Consider the following 21,625-nt stretch of genomic DNA (forward strand, 5'->3'; position numbering starts at 1 on the left):
CTCAACTTTTACTAATGTGTACCATCGTGACTAGTCTGTCATTGATGAGCTACACCACGCCTTCTCCACCAACGTCTGGATTTCAGCCACAAAGCAAGGGTGAATCTTCCTTGGGTGCTCTATTTCAGCGCTAAGGATTGTTGGTTGCTCCTAATGACTGCTATCCCTATCTAGACTTCCTTTACTTCTTATCTGCCAGTACCTCATTACTCTATTCCCCTGTTTTAGGTAATTATTCCTAATTTAATTAATTAATTAATTAATTTATTTATTTTTGGCTGCATTGGGTCTTCAGTGCTGCACGCAGGCTTTCTCTAGTTGCAGCGAGCGGGGGCTACTCTTCCTTGCGGTGCACAAGCTTCTCATTGTGGTGGCTTCTCTTGTTGTAGAGCACGGGCTCTAGGCACGCGGGCTTCAGTAGTTGTGGCACGTGGGCTCAGTAGTCGTGGCTCGTGGGCTCTAGAGCACAGGCTCAGTAGTTGTGGCACACGGGCTTAGTTGCTCCGCGGCATGTGGGATCTTCCCAGACCAGGGCTCGAACCCATGTCCCCTGCATTGGCAGGCGGATTCTGAACCACTGCACCACCAGGGAAGCCCTAATTATGCTTTATATTAAACTTCCCTGTTTAAATATGTGTCCTCATTCGACCTTGAATATTACACTTTCCAACTCATTCTGTTAGACCATCATTGCCCTGACACTAAAAGCCAAATAAAGATATTATTAAAAAAAGAAAACTAAAAAATAATATCCCTTATGAACATAGAAACAAAAATTCTAAATAAAACGTTAAGAAATTAAATAAAAAGTGTGACACATTATGACTAGTAGGGTTTCTCCTAGGAATGCAAGGGTGGTTCAACATTTAAAAAAAATCAATGTAATTCAATGTATTATCAAAGTAAAAATGAAAAATCATGTCATAATCTCAATAAATGTAGAAAAGAAAATTGACTAAATCCACTATCTACTCCTGATAAATACTTTCAGCAAACTAGAAATAGAAACAAAATTCCTCTATGCTAAAACCATAGAGGCATTTATGACAAATCTGATAAAGGGCATCTATAAAAAATCTACAGCTAATATCATACTTAATTGTGAAGACCGAATAATTTCCCCCCTGAGATCCCTAACAAGACCAGGATGTCCACCCTCAACAGTGCTACTCAACATTGTACCAGAAACTGTGGCCAATGTACTCAGGCTGAAAAAAGAAATAAAAGGCATCTACATGGGAAAGAAAGAAGTAAAACTATCTTTACATTCAGATGATATGATAGTCTATGTGGAAAATATGATGGAGTGTACCAAAAAGCTACTGGAGCTAATAATTGAGTTTGGCAAATTTGCAGGATACAAGATTAACATAAAAATTAATTATATTTCTGTGTACTAGCAAAGAACAGAAATCAAGAAAGTGAAATTAAAAATGCCACTTACAATAACATCAATATATGAAGTACTCAGGGATAAATCTGACAAAAGATATGAAAGACTTATTCCCTAAAAACTACAAAATACTGCTTAGTGAAATTAAAGAAGATCCACAAAAATGGGAAGATATACCATGTTCATGAGTTGGAAGACTCAATATTGTTAAGATGTCGATCTACCCAGATTGATCTATCGATTAAGTGAAATGCCCATCAAAATCCCAGCAGGCTTCTTTGTGGAAATTGACAAACATTTAAAATTCACATAGAAGTGCAAAGGCTCTAAAATAACCAGAACAACGTTAAAAACATCATTATAAAAATGTAAATTGCTTTTTTTTCAAGAATGATTTCAAAAGGGCACAAGGAAACTTTTTAGAGTTCTAGATATGTTCATTATCTTTAATTGTAGTGATGGTTTCACATATGTACATATATATCAAAACTGATCAATTTATATGCTTAAATATTCTTTTGTACTTGAATTAAACCTTAATAAATCTACTTTTAATGAGGAAGATGTACAGTAAGAAGTCTTTACTAAGAAATGTTTATGAGGCAGAGCAATTTCTAAAGACAGAACTTAAACGCTGGGACGTATGTGTGGAGATATAGACAGCTATTTCAGTCTCTTTGAATTATGCCCTTTTATGGCAAACATCAATGTGGCTGGTCCTTTACTACTACCATTAATCTCTAGCTTTTTTCCTTCCCATCTCCTCAGTTGCACTTGTGAAAGAAAAAAATGCTTCTGGACAGGCTTATGATGTGTGAAAGATGTGAATAATTGCCTTCTTGATGGGGACAGCGGTACTTCTTCTGTCTTTGTTCTTGAAGACCCACTGTGTGCACACTTCAGTTATTTTGGGCACAAAGCACTTTAGAGATTGACTCCAGGAGGAGAAAGCATGAATGAATGGGTCATAAATAGGCTTCATCAGAGGCCTCAAATTAACTTATTTTCTTTTTCTTCCTCTGTCTCTTCATCCCTCCATCCCTTGGTCCCTCCCTTCCTCTCTTCATTTCTTTTACCCTTTTTCCTTTATTTCTTTTTTCTATTACTACGGCTTTATCATCTTTTCCTGTCTAAACACTGAGAAATTGTTGACATATTGGGGAATGAGGTGGTCCAAAGTTGGATAACTGTCTGTTTATTAATTATTTTTTATAAAAATATACTTTGTTCATGGATGGATCTTCTCATCCATAGCAAATTCAGTAATGCAGATGCTTTTAGGTTGATAAACTAAAGATAAGTACTCAAACAATGTGACAGGAAGATGTTATCTCTGCATAAAAAAACAAAGAACAAGTATAGTGATTATTTGAGGTTTCAAGGTTCAGATTTTTACTCTTCACACTTGGTTTAAAAGAAAAACTAACCCCAACTACAACCTTTTCTAAGTATTTTCTTTTGCTTAGATTAAGAAGAGAAAATAACTTTACTAAGAACTAATCAGAAAGGGAATACTGAATATAGCCTGAACCAATTCTAGGAGATCTGAACTTGAAATTAACTTAAAATTCCATTACAGTATTAATATTTAGTATCTATGTAGCACACTATTGCCCAGAGCTTCCTAATCATCTGAGTTATGCCCTTTCACCACTTTTAAAATTCCATTTATTCGTTGTCAAGTTCCAAGAATCTTGTTTAGTGGCTGATGTTTAATTTTACTGACAGTACTCTGATACTGCAGAGAAAAAAAATCTTAGCCTCTTGAGCTATTTCTCAATAGGAGCGTGGACTCTACTTGTATAGTTTAAGAAGCTATATTTTTACGTCCATGCCACAGCTGTTCTAAGGCTTAAGATAAGAATTTAGCAACATGCTGACTCACCAGAGAGAGTTTACAGTAGACAGCGACTTGTAAAGACTGGGTGCCCTGGTAAAATTAACCAGTAAACCGATGCTTAGCATTCTCGGTGCTCCTGCCATGAGGTCCATTCTCTGTTAAGGACAGAGAGAGTTGCAAATTATTTGAGGCCTTGAGTGGGTCTGTGCTGATGAAAGGCACCATCACTAACATTATTCATGAAAAAATATGAAAGGCCATCTGTCTCTCTAAAGGCTTATTTGGTGCACTTTTAATGAATGACGGATGAAGTGCAGAGGCTTTGTTGTGAAGGGGCTGTGCCCTGAGAGAGGTTGGATGACTGCTGCCCTTCTGACGCTTCTCCAGACATTCTCCCAGTCTTTCCCCATCATGGATTTTTCCCCCTGATGGTCTTCAGATTCTCACATTTCCTTTTTTTCTAGGCATTTAGGAAATTTGATTTCTCTCATGCCTCTGTCTGCTAAGTCTTTTATTTCCACACCTTTTTTCCCCCCGCCCTTAGTTGCTTGAAGTAAATGACAGCTTCCTAGGGTTAAATAAATCCAAGTCGCTGTTGCTTAGGCCAAGGTTTTATTCACGTCCCCTTTTAGGTAGCCTGCCTTGGTGTAATCTTTTAACTATTTTAGCTGATTACTCTCCCGTCCCGTTCATTCCTGCTTTCCTTCATTCTTTTCTTTTCCTCCCTAACACGTCTGCTCTGTTCTCCTGAAGGTTACCTTACTCAGCCACATCTCCTTCTTTCCTCTCCATTTCCAACTAATCTTGGTTTGCTTTCCTCCTCCAGTTTATTCTCTGTTTACTTCCAGAGGAATAGAAATGGGCAAGATAGAGTCTTACCTGGGATAGTCAAGAATTCTGCAAGGTCAAGTTTTTGTTGAGGGAGGAGATTCTAAAGACAGAGGAACTTACTTGGAGATGGGAGCATAGTGGCTGATGGGTCAAAAGTGTGAGCTGGAACTGCACACGTGGGTGAGAAGGGGGAAAGGCAAAGTCAAGGGAGGGTGTCAAAGGGTATCGAACTGTTGAGTTTGAAAGAAAGGAATTGGGAATAGGATGCACATTCAACATAAACGAACTTTAAGAAAAAACCTGGTTCACATCAGGCTACAAGGGAGGTTAGGATTGGAAGCTAAGGTAGTCTCATGGATAAAATGCAGACATGGAGGTCTGGCTTTTAGTCACTTTGGGTTCTCAGGAGGGCTACTGAGTTCAGGAGCGCAGCTAATTGTTGAATGAGAATGAGTCACCTGCCCCTGGAGGGCAGGATCTGCAATCTCATTAGGGGTCTGTGAACCCAATGCGCCCAGGTCTCAAACCCTCACATGCATGGTGGGAGGCCAGTACAGTGAGACCAAAGTAAACAGAGCTCCACTGTGGGCATTTGGCAGCCTTTACCATCAAGGAATCAAATCCAAAGGCTGTGAAACCAACTGAGGGAAGTCAAACTTAGCAGGAGAAAGGAATCATGGAAATATTGAGATTACATGTTTCCAGAAGTGATTTAGAACTCAGTTTTTTTTTGTCTTTATCACTGTGTGTATTCTTTTGTTCTTTATAGGAAAAAGAGCCAACTGTTTGCACACATAGCTTTCCTTGCTCAATATATTACTGTAAATATATACACACATATGTGTGCATTCTTGTAAGTACACTCATTTTTGTGTGGGCAGGCGGAGGCATCATATGTGCAGGGCTGTGCATATCATAGTAAAGAACAGCTGCTTTTCAGAGCTTCTTTTTTTGTTCAGTCACGCTGGTGACAGATTTCTGTGATCCTCCTTAGAGAAACATTTGGCCCTGCCTCCCTGCCCTGCTGGAGTCCCTAAACTGTGACAGCTTTTCTTGTTGCCCGTCCAGGTTTACCTTCTCATACCTCGGTGTTTCTAGGTCCTCATCTTCTCGTGCAAAAGTCAAAGCAAGCACATGGCAGAGCAGGGCAAGACTGTCCTAAACAAAACGATACTACAACATGGAATAAGTTTGTCTTCTGTGTTGCTCTCCTCCATCCACACACCTCACTCAGTCTTCATGCTTCTCACCAATATTCTCATTCTTTCTCTTCTTCCCTCTCTCTTCATTCTCCCCCACCCCCAACGCACACCCCTTCCTAGTTCAGTGCTTTCTGGCTTTTGATTTCCGCTAGGTAGTCCTAGGTAGCTCTGGAGGTTAGGTATTCATCACCTCTGCATAGTGAGAATAGATATTAACAGGTTAAACATTTCCCTTTCCAGGTAATGTCTTTGCTTAACTATAGATGCAATGTTTTAACCAAAGACTGGTTCAAAGATGGACCTTTTGAAAAATCTGACACTGTAATGTGTTGGGGCTGGAGAGAACAGACATTTGAGGCAGACCGCCTTTCCATGGCTTCTGATACCACACCATAAAGGCTCAGTGGTCCATGATTGAAATCAACCCAGCAGATACTTGCCTGATCAAGTGGGAGATTATGCTGCTTTTGAATTATACAGGACCTCCTGCCCTCATCAGATGAATCAACACTGATGCTCAGAAACCTGTCAGGGTGTCTCCTTGCAGGATAAATCGATAAAGGAAGATCACAGAATTAAGCCATGTGCACCAAAGAGTTCAGCTTTCTTTCATGGGAAAGCCGTTCTAGTTTGTGATCATAATGGGGTATTAATTTGCTTTATGGTGTATGCTGGGATATTTTTCTTTCTCCTGCCAGAGCAGGCATCTGTCTTTACCAATAAATCTTGCAAAGTTTGCCACTTTTGAGGAGTCATCTGGTTCAAAGCAGAACTGTTCTTAAAACCTCAGGAAAAATTTTCAAAATCCTCTGCTCTCTCTTAAATATCCTTAGAACAAGACATGTTAAAATCTTATTTAGTATTCCATGCCACACATTCTTGCAGTAAAAGTGTCCCGCCTAAGAGGTAACTCAAATCTTTTTTGGCCACAATTTCAGCCATTTTCTGAGCATGGCTAAAGTGAGTGTCCAGAACTTAAAATTTTTTCTACAGTTTGAGGGAGACCAATATGTCTGCAGAGACCTGAGCAGAATGCGAAGTGTCCTTAAAAACTTTCTGGTCCTACCATCTATCCATTTGGATGACTTTTCCTTGTGGTCCTTCAGGATTCTGGGTCTCCCCATCAGTGACTTCTGAAGAAGAGACAGACAGCAGTAAAGATGCTCAGTAATCCTTTTGGCTTTTCTGGCCACTGTAGAATTGAGGATAGCTTTTTAGGAAAAGAAGGCAATGAAGGTAATCCTCAGGGGCCCTGGGTGGATCCGCTGTGTGATGGGGAAGGACAGGGCGTGCTCCTCCACTGCAGAAGGAGAGCGCTGTGCCGGGGGACAGATGAGGTTGGCTCAGCTTGGCCACTATCCGTGGGTCCCCAGCCTCAGCCTGGCCTCAGTGTTAACCTCAGCGCTGCTTTTCTTGCAACTGTTTCCTCCACTCCATTCCCCACTTGGCCCTGTACTGGGACAGCCTAATTCAGGGGTTGTGTGGAGGAGGCGGCCTGCCACTGAGAGCCCGGGCTGCGACCGTAGAAGAGCTGATTAGCTTTTAAGAGCAGACCTCCAGCAGACAGGCAGGGGTCTAAAGAGTAAATAGACGTGCTGGCCCTGGAGTCTTTTTTTAAAGGCCCCAGAAGAGTTTGTTCACTGGCGTTTGAATTTCTATAGAAAAACTCTGTGAAACTCTAAATTAAACCAAGCTGACCCCTTTCACAGCCCGAGTTATTTACAGTTCACAGGTCTTCGGAGAGTTCTAGTTTGCATGGCAGTTGAAAATAGGTCCCTGGTTGGCAAAGGTAGCCTACTGTGGGGCTATTTGCATCACACTACCTTGCTTTCCTTTGGTGTGGGTGAGAGTTCGGCAATGGAAGCCAAAAGATGTGGTCTAGCTGTAAACAGGCCTTTGTTTTTCAGCAAAGGAAAGGCGCCGCCAGTAGGAATATCCACAAAAAAGAGCCAGTGAGTAGAGAGCAAGTAACCGAGTTCTGTCTATAATTAAATGCATTCCTCAGAATAACAACCAAGGAGTAGGAAGGAACCCAAGTAACACCCCCTCCCGCTCCGTAACTGATTTCCTTTGCAGTTTAACAATCAGATCAGTCAAGAAGACTGGCCCTGATTGCAGTGCCTAGTTTCCCCTTTTGCTCCTTACTGGAAGAGTAATTAAGTTAGAGAGCTCTCAGTGCCTGAGATCTGGTTTGTGTCAAACTCAAATCAACCACTAGTTCAGGTTTGTTGATCGGTGCCTTGAACTTACCTCGGGCCCTCCCTTGGAACCACGGTGGGGTTTAGTACCAGGGCAAGTGTTGGATGAGGAGGTCCTGAAACCTCTCCCAAACCTCATTTCCTGTGATTGAGAATGTGCCTCTCTTTCTCAAGATTGGTAAACTTGCTTTGGCCCATATTTAGGAGAAACTTTTTGCGATTTACCAAATAAAGGAGAATAGCTTGCCAAGAGTAAGTCTGAATTTAGTCACAATTTCTGAAAGCTGGATTTCATCGTCAAAGTGTAACAATAAAAGTTGTAGTCTAGAATCAGGCAGAAGGTGAGAGTAGAAGGCCTGACTGAAGAAAAAAAAAGAGGTCATCTTACACTTCACTCCTTTTCTCTTTTATCTGCAATTCAGTTAAAACACGTCATACTCCCTTTTCTATGTAGGAAAGCATACGAGGTATGGATATTGGTAATGATGGTGGTGACTGCGAGTGTGGGGAATGATTAGAGTGGGAAGGATGGCCAGCAAGTACAATGGTTGCAGAAGAGAGAGGAGCCATCAGCCAGGTCTTTAAATTGTTTATACTGTACTTGGAAAATAGGACAAACACATGAAAAAGACATGAAACCATATTCATGCAGAAGAATGTGTCAGAAGTACTTGATACAGGTCAGGCACTCAAACAACATTCGTGAAGTACAGGAATGAATGGGTAGAGCGAAGATGGATGGATGGGTAGAAAGTCAAGTACTTCAGCAGCAAACACTGTCATCACGGAAGTATTCTGCCGAAATGGAATTAATTGTCCATCTCCCGCTGGGAAAAACACCGTGGGCCATATTTCTTAGTCGTACAGCTAAATTTGAACAAATGTAGGTATTATGTGAATAGATTAGGCAGTGTATGATGACTAAGCCTCTATATTCCTATGCATTAAAATTATCCTTATCTAAGGTGTAGGCAAAAATTTATGCTGTGATATAGAAATTATATCAAATGTGGAAATTTTAGAGTACCAGTTTTATATAAGTCTAAGGAGAACAAGGTAGGTTGGCAACAGAGAAAGCAGTGACCAAGAGGATAGGAACTGAGCCCTAAAGATGGGAGGAGAAAATAAGTCTACATGACATGTTTAACGTTTAGACTGGAGATACGCATATGGGAGTCCACAGCGTTCTGGGTCTGTGTGGGAGCCGCTCTTCAGTCTTTGAAGATCCAGGTCAGATGCTGTTTTCTCTGGGAAACCTTCCTGACTGTGTAGTCATTCCTTTCTCTGCAATCCCCAGGGCTTCGTACTGCCTTGCAATTATATTCCTCCTTTTGCAAGAGCAAGAATCTAGCATATGTTAGCAGTCAATCAATGCTTGTTCATTATAGGCCAGGAACTGTGCTAGTTTCTTTCAAATAAAGCATCTTATGCAATCCTTGCAGCAACCTGTTCATTCTCATCATACATACGAGGACCTTGAGCTAAGTGTGATATGTGTGGTAAGAGGGAAAGGCTTCAAACCAGAGGTCTCCAGACAACAGGTTCACTGCTGTTTCCGCCATAGCAGCTCCACTCTCTCGAGCAGTGCTTTATAATAGGATAATTTTAGACACGTGTGAAATTTAAACATTTTTAGTAGCCGTGTTAAAAAAATGAAATGGGTGAAATTAAATTTTTGTAATAATATTCCATTTTAGAATAGTTTTAGAGTTACAGAAAAGTTGTGAATATAGGTAGAGATTCCTGTATACCCTGTACCTAATTTCCCCAACACTAACACCTTACATGAGTGTGGTATATTTGTGACAACTAATAAATCCATACTGATATATTATTAAGGAATATCCGTGCTTTATTCGGATTTCCTTTGTTTTTACCTAATGTCCTTTTTCTGTTCCAGGAGCCTATCCAGGATATTCATCATGTCTCCTTAGCTTCCTTTATGACAGTTTCTCAGACTTTCTTTGCTTTGATGATTTTGACAATTTTGAGGATACTGGTCAGACATCTTGTAGAAAGTTCCTGAATTGGAGTTTGTGTGATGTTTTTCTCCTGATTATACAGGGATTGTGATATTATTGTCTGTAATAAGATATATATATATATTTGATCTTCATCCCATTTCTGGCAGAGCTCCTAAAACCCTTGAAATTTCCTAAGTGATAAGAGCAATAGAGGTGTCTCGTGGTAAACTCTTTTCTACCACACCTCCGTTTATGTTAATGAGGTGACTTTGGGAAAGCACTTAAGGGTGGGGGCTTGTTGCCAGAGGAACCAACCATGTAATTGGAGGGTTGGAATTTCAGTCCCACCCCCGACCTCTAAGGAGGGGAGGGGGCTGGATGTTGATCTCCAATGTCCAATGATTACTCAGTCATGCCTTACAATGAGCCTCCATAAAAACCCAAAGGAAGTGGTTCAAATAGCTTCGAGGTTGGTGCAGCAGAACTCATCCACTTGCCCCAAGCTCCACGAGGACTGAAGAATCTGGCTGTTCAGTCCTGTCCTTTAATATATTTTGTAATAAATTGGTAATCTAGTAAGTAAAATGTTTCTCTTGAGTTTTGTGAGCTCCTCTAGCAAATTAATCGAACCCAAGAAGAGGGTAGTTGGAATCTCAGATCTATAGCCGGTTGGTCAGAAGCACAGGTAACAGTGGGGACTTGTGATTGGTGTCTGAAGTGGGGTGGGGGAGGGCTCAATCTTATAAAACTGTGCCCTTAATCTGTCAGATCTGATGCTATCTCCAGGTAGATAGTATTAGAATCGAGTTAATTGCTTGATGGTAGTGTTGCAAAGCACACGTATCATAGGGGTTGTGGGTGTTGGGGAGAAGACCACTGAAGTATATCGCCATTCTCATCACATCCTATCAAAGGTATATGCTACCTACATGACTTACCACAGATGATCTTAACCTTGATCACCTGTCAGTTTTCTCCACTGTAAAGTTACTCCCCCAGCCCTTTCTATACTGTACTCTTTGGAAGGAAGACTTAAGGGGTGGGGAGTTATGTTCTGTTTCCTTGAGGGGGGAGTATTTACATAAACCATTTGGAATTCCATGTGAGAAATTTATCAATTGTCCTTCATTTCTTTCTTTATTGAAAATAAATAAAAGCATCATTTATCTATAGCAGTATAGATACATGACTATTTAATAAAATTAGTTTAGATATATATTTTGTTTAACCCCATAGATAAAAAATTATCATTTCAATTCATAATCAATATGAAACATTTATGAGATATTTTTCATTTTGTTTTCATAAAAAGTCTTCAAAATCTGGCATGTAATTTACACTTATAGCACATCAAATTTGGATGTTAAATTTTCATCAGCAATACTTGATCTAGATTTAGATTTCATAAAATTTGCCATTGAAAAAGTAGATTCACACACCCAAGTATCTAAACATACCTAAAATTTTTTCAGTAATTAAAGCAGGTGCACAAAAGTCATTTTCCTTTAATGTTTGCATCTATTTGGCAAAACTATTTTTTTAAAGAAGAATTGATTTGACATAGTTTCAAAACTATGTCCAAGTTAATTAAATTCACTAACTCCTGTGTCAGCTCAGTATTATTGCCATCAAATTCTACAGTATTGCATAAAATGAAAAGCATCTTTAAATTTATCACAATTAACAAAGCATTATTCAACTATTCAATTTTTCTTTTAGTTTTGGCAGCAATTTACCTAACACTGTTGGTTATGATTAAAATCTTTGCTAAATCGATTCATATTGGAAATAACTGCAAAGTAAGTATTATTGAATTTTACTATGAAAAGCTTCTATTTCACCACAAATTCCCATACTGTACTGCTAGGTCACGAATTAGTTTTACTTTCTTTGGAGCATCAAATTTAGCTCATTTATATGCAGTGTAATATCAGTGAGGAAACATAAATCACACTTATTTTTTGTAGCATGAAGCATATTGCCATTTTTTTGTCTTTGATTATTGAATATTTGGCAAGCATTTCTTTTGTTTCAAGAAAATCTGGAATTAGAATTAACATTATAGCAAATCTCTGTAAAACTCTTCCACAACTCAACCCATGAGCATTTGCAAAGAATAAAGATCATTAAATTGTTTTCTATTTCTTTTAACAGTTTCACAAATGGATGATTTTTCATTTGCTATGTACAGAATGATTTTAAGAACTCTGTACATGACATTTTTCATGAAGTCTGCCTCGGAAAACTGATGACAGATACTTTCAATATGTATCATACGTTAGTATAAAACAGTAAAGGAAACACCAGTCTCTTGTTTTAAAATTCCCATAAATCCAGATTTTTTTGACCTATAATATAGCTAGAACAATGTCTGTCATAATAGGAACTAATTTTTTTCATATCCAGCTAAAATTCTTTGATAATTTTAAAAGATTAAAAAATAACTATGCCATGAATTGGATTTTTTAGGCTGGGAAATAACAATTTTTTTTGTATTTTTGGAAGTCCTTGGAGATAAAATACAACCAAAATATTAATCAGGCAGTGACATGTTATATAACTCAATAAGTAATAAAAACTTGCAATTTAAAAAATTTTGAATCAGTTAATCTTTAATATTGTTTGTAAGATCTTGGATTCTATGTGCGATCATTTGGTGGCTTAACTGAAGATCTTTCACTTTTTGTAAAACATCTTTTAAACCTTGTTCCTCATAGTTTTATTTATTCACTTATTTATTGAAGTATAGTTGATTTACAGTGTTGTGTTAATTTCTGCTATACAGCAAAGTGATTGTTATATATATATATATACATTCTTTTTCATATTTTTTTCCATTATGGTTTATCACAGGACATTGACTGTAGTTCCCGGTACTATACAGTAGTACCTTGTTGTTTATCCATTCTATATATAATAGTTTGTATGTGATAACCACAGATTTTTTTCCTCATAATTTTCTGATAAAATTTTAATAACAAATAATAATTATTTTACTATGTCTTCATCTAAAAATGGTGTTCTATTTTGTATAAGGATCCAAATGGATATATAGCTGGTCAGACTTACAAACTCACTTACACTCACTCACTTATACAAACTCACTCACTCACTTATAAACTCAGATGCCACTGAAAAATCATTTAAAACTTTATTGGACATTAAATCTGATGTCAGTAAACTAATCTCGCTGAATACTTTTTGACAGTTTCAAATTTTTTATCAAATTAACAATGTATTTGCTGAAAATGGCTCTCAACTTTGCCTGCTTAATTTTGTATAATTTTTTTAAGACAGCAAAGAAGCAGATTTTTCATTTTGCTCTGCTGCAGCAAATTGTAATTGTCATTCTTTGTGAAAACTCTGACATATTCTTCCAGTCTCTTTTTCCTTCCTACTGTTACGGTCATAATACTAACTCCTAATTTCCACTTGATTTTGTATGAGTAGTATGTCTTCATTTTAAATTTGAAAAATTTTCCATACTTATTTTTTTGTACTAGAAATGTGATTTAATTCTATTATGTTTTTTTTAAAAAAAGTAATTTAATTATCAAGTGGACTTCCATAGATATAACTGTAATTTATGCTGTCTATATAAAATATTCAAATAAACATATTACAGTGTTACATCAGTCCATAGGGAAAAAAAAATTATTCAAACTGAACCAAACTGTTGACACCTAGGAGATTGGGCGTGCATTTCCATGTATGCTCGAAATGGCACATGAGCCAGAAACACGCACTACGATACAATAATTATATCCTACAAAATGCAGTGATTAAAGCAAAATGTAATCTGCTAAAACAGTAGTGTTTAATGGAAACAGTTTACACTGCTTTAATTTTTTAATTTAAACATTAAATAAAAATTCAGTTCTTCAGTCACACTGACTATATTGTAAGTGTTCAATTGCCACATGTTTCTGGTGACTACCATATTGACAGAGCAGCTCTACAAGCTACAGTCTGAATGGCCTGACTTTTACTCCAAGGTCAGGGTCTAAAGAGAAGCAAGCCCTTAATCCCTTAACTAGGGGCTGAAAAAATAACTAGAGATAATTTATAGAAGCTTTCTGCCTCAATACGCTCTGTGTAGTTTTGTTACAAGGGAAAAGTAAGAGAAAAACAGAAAAAGACAAAGAGGTTGAGAAGCACATATCCATAAAATAATGGTACTTAATAGCTGATAGCTCATTGGAGGTAAATTTCCCTGTCTTTTACGCCAGAACTCATCCTAAGGCAGGAGGTGTCTGATAGCAGATATACATCATTGGATTTTAGGTTGTAAAAGAGAAATTTGACTTGCCCTATGAATGGGTGCTGATGAAGGGGAAAAAGATTTGGGCCTATTTTCCAGAAGGACCTTGTAAAAATCAGAGCCAGACCATGAAGGTATGCATTGCCTTAGGTGGGCCCAGGGTCTCTCACTGGACATGTTCAACTACAGATTGAGTACAGAATCTAGGGCGTTCCAGCATCAGATGGAAAAATAGATTTAGATGACCCAGAAAGTCCACTCCAATCTTTATATTTTGTGAGTCACAATCAGCAAGGCATAATTGGCTCTTTTTCTCTTTCAAATTAGGAAGCCACCAGGTGTTACAGCTTTTCTGTATTCTTTTTTCAGTTTGTGAAGTGGGTGGTACTTTTGTATTTCATCCTAAATCTTAACCAGCAGAACTGTTCTGGTCACATAGATAAGCACAATCCTTTGACAATTTCTCTATTGACTAATACATGACTCACTTTGCCTCTATTTATGGACTTATTTTCTTCTTACTCCCAGAGAAGATTTGAAGTAGCTCACAGTAAAAACAATATACTTAGGCACTTTAGAAAACAGGGTCTAACAAATGATTGTATCAGGTTACAATAGTCGTTATTTCCAAAGAGAGAAGAATCCAGCTCCCCTATGTCTTTTTTATAAGATTGATTGGTGACTTGAGCCCAAGGTGTTTAAATTTAAATCAGCAGTCTCTTAATGACATGAATGAGATGATCTTACTTTTAAAACATAGTTGCAGATTAAATTATCCGAACACTGGAAGAACTAGCTGCCCATCCTTGAAGCTCTATTTCTAAATGTAAATGAATAGCCAAAGTCAAAACAGAGGAAAGCAACATGACAAATTTCAAATTAATTTTGCCCAAATGCACAGTGTTTTCACATATTTAATGGATTTAATGCACAGCCATTCTAAGCAAGAATCTGCTTTATTAGAAAACCACATCAAATCTGACCCAATATAATTAAAATTGTCTACTGCTACCGTGTGAGTAATGTAAGATGTGTTTAATTCATTGATTTACTCTAAGGGTCTCAAGCTAGTATTTTAAAAATAACATTTCAAAGTGATGTTTTACATTTAGAATTCACTCCCCTTTTATCCTTCCATAATCAATAAAATGAGGATGTTGGGCTAGATAACCTCTGATGCAGTGCTCTTTGTAATTAATAATTTTCAATATTTCTTCTCTCCTTGCCTCTTTCACGAAAGAATCTACCTTATTTTCTACCCTAGAGAAGTCTTGTGGTTCCCCACCCCATGCCACCCTTCAGCCTTCACCTATAATCTGTAATGGTCCCCCTGACCATTCTTTGTTGTGACCACTACATACATGTAGTTTACCCAGAGAGACACACACACCCATCTCTACATAATGAGGCAGAGGTAGAAACTGCAGCACAGAGAGAGAAAAGACAAGGCACAGCTCCAGAGTGGTTGAGTCCCCAGAGGGAGAGATGAACAGCAGTATCAATGTGTGGTTAAAACTTACAAAGTAATAAAAAGCTGGATTCCTGTCCACATTTCCCCCCAATTGTTCCAGTGGGCAGTTGCTACAGAGATCAGTCAATGCCTGTCCAGGAATTCTCTTCCACTGAGCTCTTGTACCCCATGTGATTCTTCTCAACATCCAAATCCTTCTTTTGCTCTTTACCCCTCAGGCAACTGCTATTAGGTACTGAACCAAGACTTCTTTCCATTCAAGGATTTCTGCCTTTGTTCTCTATTTCTAACAAACTTGAATGTCCTCTACTGTCCTAATGTTCTATATTTCAACTTATATTCTAAAGCCAAAGAGGCAGGTGGCTTAAGAATAAAATATGTGGCTCCCCTATTCAGATTTCTCACTCTCCTTTTTCTTCTACTTGCTTCCATGGCATAAGAAGCTTTGCTAATTTTAACTCGATAGTGGTTTCTTCTTTCAGTTCTCTTCAATTGTATAGGTTGTCATGAAGGTTGATAAGTTTGAGGGCAGGTTGTAAGAGTTCAGTGAAATGCATTTTCTTGGTGTAGGCTGAGAGGTTGAAAACGATCAAATCAGAATAAATTAATTGGATAGAGAAAGAAGCAATGTGCAGATTGAGGTAAGATATAATCAATAGAGAAAACAGATCTTAAATTAGGTTGGGGTACACTGGAATGAGTTTCTAGGGCAGTGTCCTTGTATCCATGGGGTGCTAGGGAATGAGTAGAGGCAGAGAAGGAGAGATTTAGGTGAATTCTTTGAGAAGCTATCCATTTCATTTTTATTCAACAAATATTCACTGAATTTTTATGTGTGTCAGTAGTGTACTGAACAAAACCAGAGTGCATGTAATAGACACAGCCCTGTTCTATGAAGCTTACTCTTTGATATGAAGATAGACATTAAATAAATGGGCTACAAATAAAGTATGTAATTACAGAGTTATTCACTCTGCACACAGAAAGTGATTCTGACCATTTGGAAGACAACATCTCAAAGAAACTTACCTCTCTCCAAAGGACATGAGAAGGTGTCTGTTGGTTTCAGAATTAACATTAAGATGCCACAATACAAGTGCTCAGTTGTCCTGGTATGACTTCTAACTCTACCTACCTATGTTGCCTTGAGCATGTTATTTAACATTATGAATCCACTCACTAATTTGAAAGTGACAACAACCTACCTCACGATATTGTTCTAAATACATAATGAAATCATTTATGAAGTGTCCAGTAGAAAAGTGGTAGGTAATACCATAAATGAATGTTTGACAAAACCGTCACAGTGCTTAGTCACATAACCAAATTTTTCATTTAGCAGAAACATATGTTAGCAAATGTAAAATAGGTAGCTAGTGGGAAGCAGCCGCATAGCACAGGGAGATCAGCTCAGTGCTTTGTGACCACCTATAGGGGTGGGATAGGGAGGGTGGGAGGGAGATGCAAGAGGGAGGAGATATGGGGATGTATGTATATGTATAGCTGATTGACTTTGTTATAAAGCAGAAACTAACACACCATTGTAAAGCAATTATACTCCAGTAAAGATGTTAGAAAAAAAAAAAGTGACCCTCTCTAAAATTTTGGGTCCAAAAAGGATTTGCAGGGAAGAGAAAAATGGTAGACCATGGGTCTCTGTTTAAGAAAATAGTTGTACTGATACTTGCACCAAAGAATTTTTAATAAAACCAAGTCAACAGAATTTTAAGTGGCTACTGTTGATGTGTCAAAGATGAATAACAAGCTTTTTTGGACCCAAGAAGTCTAAAATTTGTTGAGGGGGTTGCTGTAAGACAAATATTCTCAAAATAATAATTTTTCATATTTCTTTTATGTAGCCTGCATATTTTTCTTTCCAGTTTCCTTCCCGCACAACCTCAGAGAATAGGGCTGTGACAGTGTATCAGTTAGGTAGTGCTGCCTAACAAACTACCCCCAAACTCAGTGACTTAATATAATAATTATTTCCACTCATGTGTCTGCTGTCAAACTGGGGGTCTGCTGATAGGGGCTGAGCTCAGTCAGCTAGGCAACTCTGCTTCAAACTGAGGGTCCAGCTGGACATGAGTTTTTGATATGGGTTGTGCTTACTTTTGCTGCCTGAATATTCATTTTGGGGCACAGCATGAAGGGACATCAGCTACTCTGTGAGGGACCTTTTTCATGGCACTTGCAGAGGCATGAGATTGCAAGCAGAAATACATGATGTAGTGAAAGCCTAGGCCAGCACTGGCATGCTGTTACTTCTGCCCATAGGCTGTTTGGCCAAAACAAATCACACAACCAGCTCCAAAATCAAGAGGCAAGGAAATACACTCTACTTCTTGAGACCAAGACACTGCTTTCTCAGCTGACAAATATTAGGGATTCTAAAAGTAGGACGGGATTTATGTGCAAGATAAGAACATGCACATCTAATTTTAAAGAATTTTCACTGATAGATCAATAGGAGAAAAAGAAGAAAATGGTAAGGAAGTATTATTGAATTATGAATTTCTCCATGAGAAATTCTAACATACCTTTCAGAGTTTTGAAAGATTCCTTTGCTCAATTGTTAAGCACCGCTGGATAGTATTTTGAACATTTCAAAATAAACTGTTTCAGTGGAGCTGAAATGTACTAATTTTGAATACTTAGCCATCTGAAGCACTAGATGTTTAATTACAGTTAAAAACTCATGAATGAACAGTATGAGGCAGTTTTTCTTTCCAGTGGATCCCAATTGTCTTTGTCTTTATCTTCAGTAGAGAAAAAAAAGAAGAAAGATGCCAGTGGTCATATTGTCCTATTTCTTGGGCTTTCTTCTTTTCTTCTCTTTTTGTGTAAGCTGATCTTAAAAACATTGTCAAACCTTGCCAAGATCCCTGTCTCATTTCATAAAACATCAACTGTAAACGCAAGTCTATCTGTTACATAAAATAACAATAGTCATAGGAAAGTATTTTATTATGTCAACTTCATTTAAGGTCAGTTTCCTCAAAGCTTAGGAGTTTATATTTCTTTTGGAGCATATTCCTCCCTGTTCAATCTGTTTAACACTCTTAATAACTAACCACAGTCACAGACATAAAAGAAATGATGGCTCTATTTTCAGTATGAGAAGCAAAATTATAACAATTGAGCTAAAAGTTAAGAGGTTTTAAAGAAATTAATCAGATGAGCTACTATATTTAAAATTTCGTAGCATTTATAACATTACAGATCTTAGGCATCTCGTTTTTCCATTCTCTCCTGAACATACTAAAGCTCAGTAAAAGCCAACTCGGTAAACACTATTTAATGCCCCTAAGGTATGTGCAACCCTGGTCAGATAGTGTAGAACTTGTAGATCTAGTTTAAGACCCTTCCCTGCCATTGAAGAGCTTGCAGTCTGGCTGAGAAGCAGAGAGACTGGTATGAAATAGTCAACTGCAAATCTAGCAGTATATTATATGCTACATTACTCAGGATTAAAGGTAATCTCCCCTTCTCCACCCTATTTTAATTAGCTCTGTCCTCACCATCTGTTATTATCTCTTAGCACACCTTGATTATAACCCTCAGAGCATCTATCATAGCCTGTGATTCTATATTTGTATGCTTGCTTATTGCCTGCTACCCCCATTAGATCAGAAGCTCTGATAGCAGGTGCCTGGTCCCATTGATCCGCTGATATTAACACCCTGTGCTTAGCGGTAAGGGCCAGCATCTGTAAATACTGTTGAGTGGATGACTAAGTGAAGGAGTGAAATAAAAAATAAATGAATAAATATCACTGCCTGAATAAAATTAGAGGGTTTCAGTTTGATTTGGTGCATTAGTTGGAAGCACATAGTTTTGGGGTGTTGTTTTTGCTGTTGTTTGGGAGGTGGTATGGTAGACGGAAGAGAAAAGGGCAGTCAGGGACGCAGATGTGGAAGAACTGTGTGTGTGACCATCCTCCTTCTCTGCTACCCTAGAGATGCGAGTCCACGCTTCGAGGAGCAGAGAGTGAGGCTGTGGCCATCCCGATCTCGGGCTTCTTGTTCTCAAAGGTAGGTCTTTGGGAGTCAAGTATGTCATAAGAAGAGGTCCTCGTTACCGAGCACGCAGTCGTAATAGCAGTTACTGCCTGCAGAGCACTTGCAATGTGCTGCAGCCTGTGGCTAAGGACTTCTACAGGGTAATATCTGAACAGCAGCCCCAAGAGGTAGATAATATTACCAAACCCATTTTCCATTGATGTGACTCAGGATCAGGAGGGGCTAAAGGGTACCAAAGCATCTGTGCTGGGATTTGAACCCAGGACTTGCTCTAAGAGTGCATGCTCCTAGCCCATGCCTCTCTCAAGGAAAAGAGAAAGGAAATAAAAATATCCTCCTGATTAATTTCATTTGGTTCCCTTTCTTGTGCATGAAGACAACTTTGGGACAGGCATTTATGCATTCATTCAATCCATCAATAGTTATTGAACATCTAGGTCCTTTAAGATACAAAAAATTCACTCATTCACCTGGTCAAATAGTTCCTGAACACCCCATTACGTGCCAGGTACAGTTCTAGGTGCTTATACTTTATCAGTAAGTTACAGTTAAAGACTCCTACACTCATAAAATTTATATTTTAGGTAGGGAGAGAAACCATCATCAATAAAACAATAAGTAAATTATATTGTGTTTTAAGAGGTGTTAATTGAAATGGAAAAACAAAGGTCAAGGGGCCTGGCCAAGGGGCTCAAAGAAGGAGGAAAGCCAGGTTGTACATGTAAACAGGGATTTCAGATGAGACCTCAGCAACAAACTGACATTTGAGCAAAGATGTGAGGAAGCAGGGAGTGAGCCATGAGGATCTCTCAAAGAAGAATGTTCCAGGTCAAAGGAACAGCTGGTCCAAAGGCCTTAAGGTGGAGTAAGGACAATGCCTTCCAGGAATTCACACTCTTGTGGCAAAAAAACTAATAAACAAACAAAGTAATTATAAATCATTGTCGTTGAGGGTAATAAATCTTAAAGAGAAGGTGTGCCTCATGCGATGAGATCACAGAAGCAAAGGAACTGAGTGCCCAGGGGCGTTTGGAAGAGCCTTGCTGAGCAGGTGGTGTTTTCATTCCTTTCCTTGAACACAGGAAGTATTCAGGAGGATGGGGAGGGCTGCCAGAGGCAGAGGAGTAGCTCAGTGGAGCATTGCACATTCAGGAAGAAAGAGGAGCTTTGCCTGGTGCCTAAAGGGGACAAAGGAGGTGATGGGTTAGAAAGGTGAACTGGGGTCAGATCATCAAGAGCCTTGCTTACCGCTAGAAGAACATTTCACTTCTTGAAGATGGTGTGGAGGCCCTGAGGGATTTAAGAGGGAGTGTATTTTTATAGGTAAGAAAATTGAGGCTCCTGAGAAGGTAAGAAACTTCCAGGAGAGGGCCACAGAGCTACTAAGTGGTGGGTCCAAGACTCAAGCCCAAGCTTGTCTGACCTCTGAACCATGATGACACCAGAACTCCCCCTACATATGTAAGGGTGTGATGTTAGTTACTGCAGAGCAGTTAACTTTGTGAAGTGGGTGCTGTTCTGGTTAGGGAAACCTGGTCAGTGGTTACCTGCCTTGTCTTTGGGAGGTGCAGAATCCACTTTGCCTAGCTCTCTACTTTTCCAAGGAACCCAAAATTTATGGCACCAGTTATTTTACTAACATCTACATTACAGACAGAAGTGGCTGTAATATATCTCCCTTTTAGTAGTTGAATACATGGTGTTATAGGTATATTGACTTCACTGAAGTCACCCGGCTTTTTATTTATTTTTTAAATACATTTATTTATTTAGTTATGGCTGCGCTGGGTCTTCGTTGCTGCGTGCGAGCTTTCTCTAGTTGCGGCGAGCAGGGGCTACTCTTCATTGCGGTGCGTGGGCTTCTCATTGCAGTGGCTTCTCTTGTTGCGAGCACAGGCTCTAGGCGCACGGGCCTCAGTAGTTGCGGCACGTGGGCTCAGTAGTTGTGGCTCACGGGCTTAGTTGCTCCATAGCAAGTGGGATCTTCCCGGACCAGGGCTCGAACCTGTGTCCCCTGCATTGGCAGGTGGGTTCTTAACCACTGCACCACCAGGGAAGTCCAAGTTTGGTGTTTTAAATTGGAGGTGTATTGAAATTAGATGAGTAAATATTACATCAGTTGTGCAAGATACTTACAGCTGGTTCTCTCTCTCTTTTTTGAAAAAGTAAATATAAAGCTACTGATATAACACATTGTTCTTTTCAGAGATGTTTTTACATCACGATTGTTAAAGAAAAGTCATGTGTTAGCCTGAATGTCTTGTTTTGTTAATGTAAGTGTGAATATACATAAGCTTAAAGTAAGGCCTGCAATATTTACATCCTCTCTACTGACTTGTGCGTGTTCTGTAGGGAAAGATTTATATAAGTATCAAACTTTCAGAATATACTTTTAAAATGTAAGAACATGTTCATGTTCAGTATTAGTTGTGGGAAGATAGAT

The 21,625-nt window shown here is 38.6% G+C and overlaps 2 long non-coding RNA genes across 2 annotated transcripts in view; one reads left to right on the forward strand and one right to left on the reverse strand.

Annotated features, from left to right (window-relative positions):
• The window catches only part of LOC309622584, a 1,043,817-nt gene that overhangs the window by 684,077 nt on the left and 338,115 nt on the right, over positions 1 to 21,625 (reverse strand). The gene's annotated exons all lie outside the window — the stretch shown is intronic.
• On the forward strand, positions 1,831 to 15,212 carry LOC309622553. Its single transcript, XR_014240968.1, has 2 exons — positions 1,831 to 8,041; positions 8,232 to 15,212. It is a non-coding gene; the product is annotated as an uncharacterized lncRNA (long non-coding RNA).

Source organism: Balaenoptera borealis (genome assembly GCF_965194805.1).
Source record: "Balaenoptera borealis genome assembly, chromosome: 2".
Taxonomy (NCBI): Eukaryota; Metazoa; Chordata; class Mammalia; order Artiodactyla; family Balaenopteridae; genus Balaenoptera; species Balaenoptera borealis.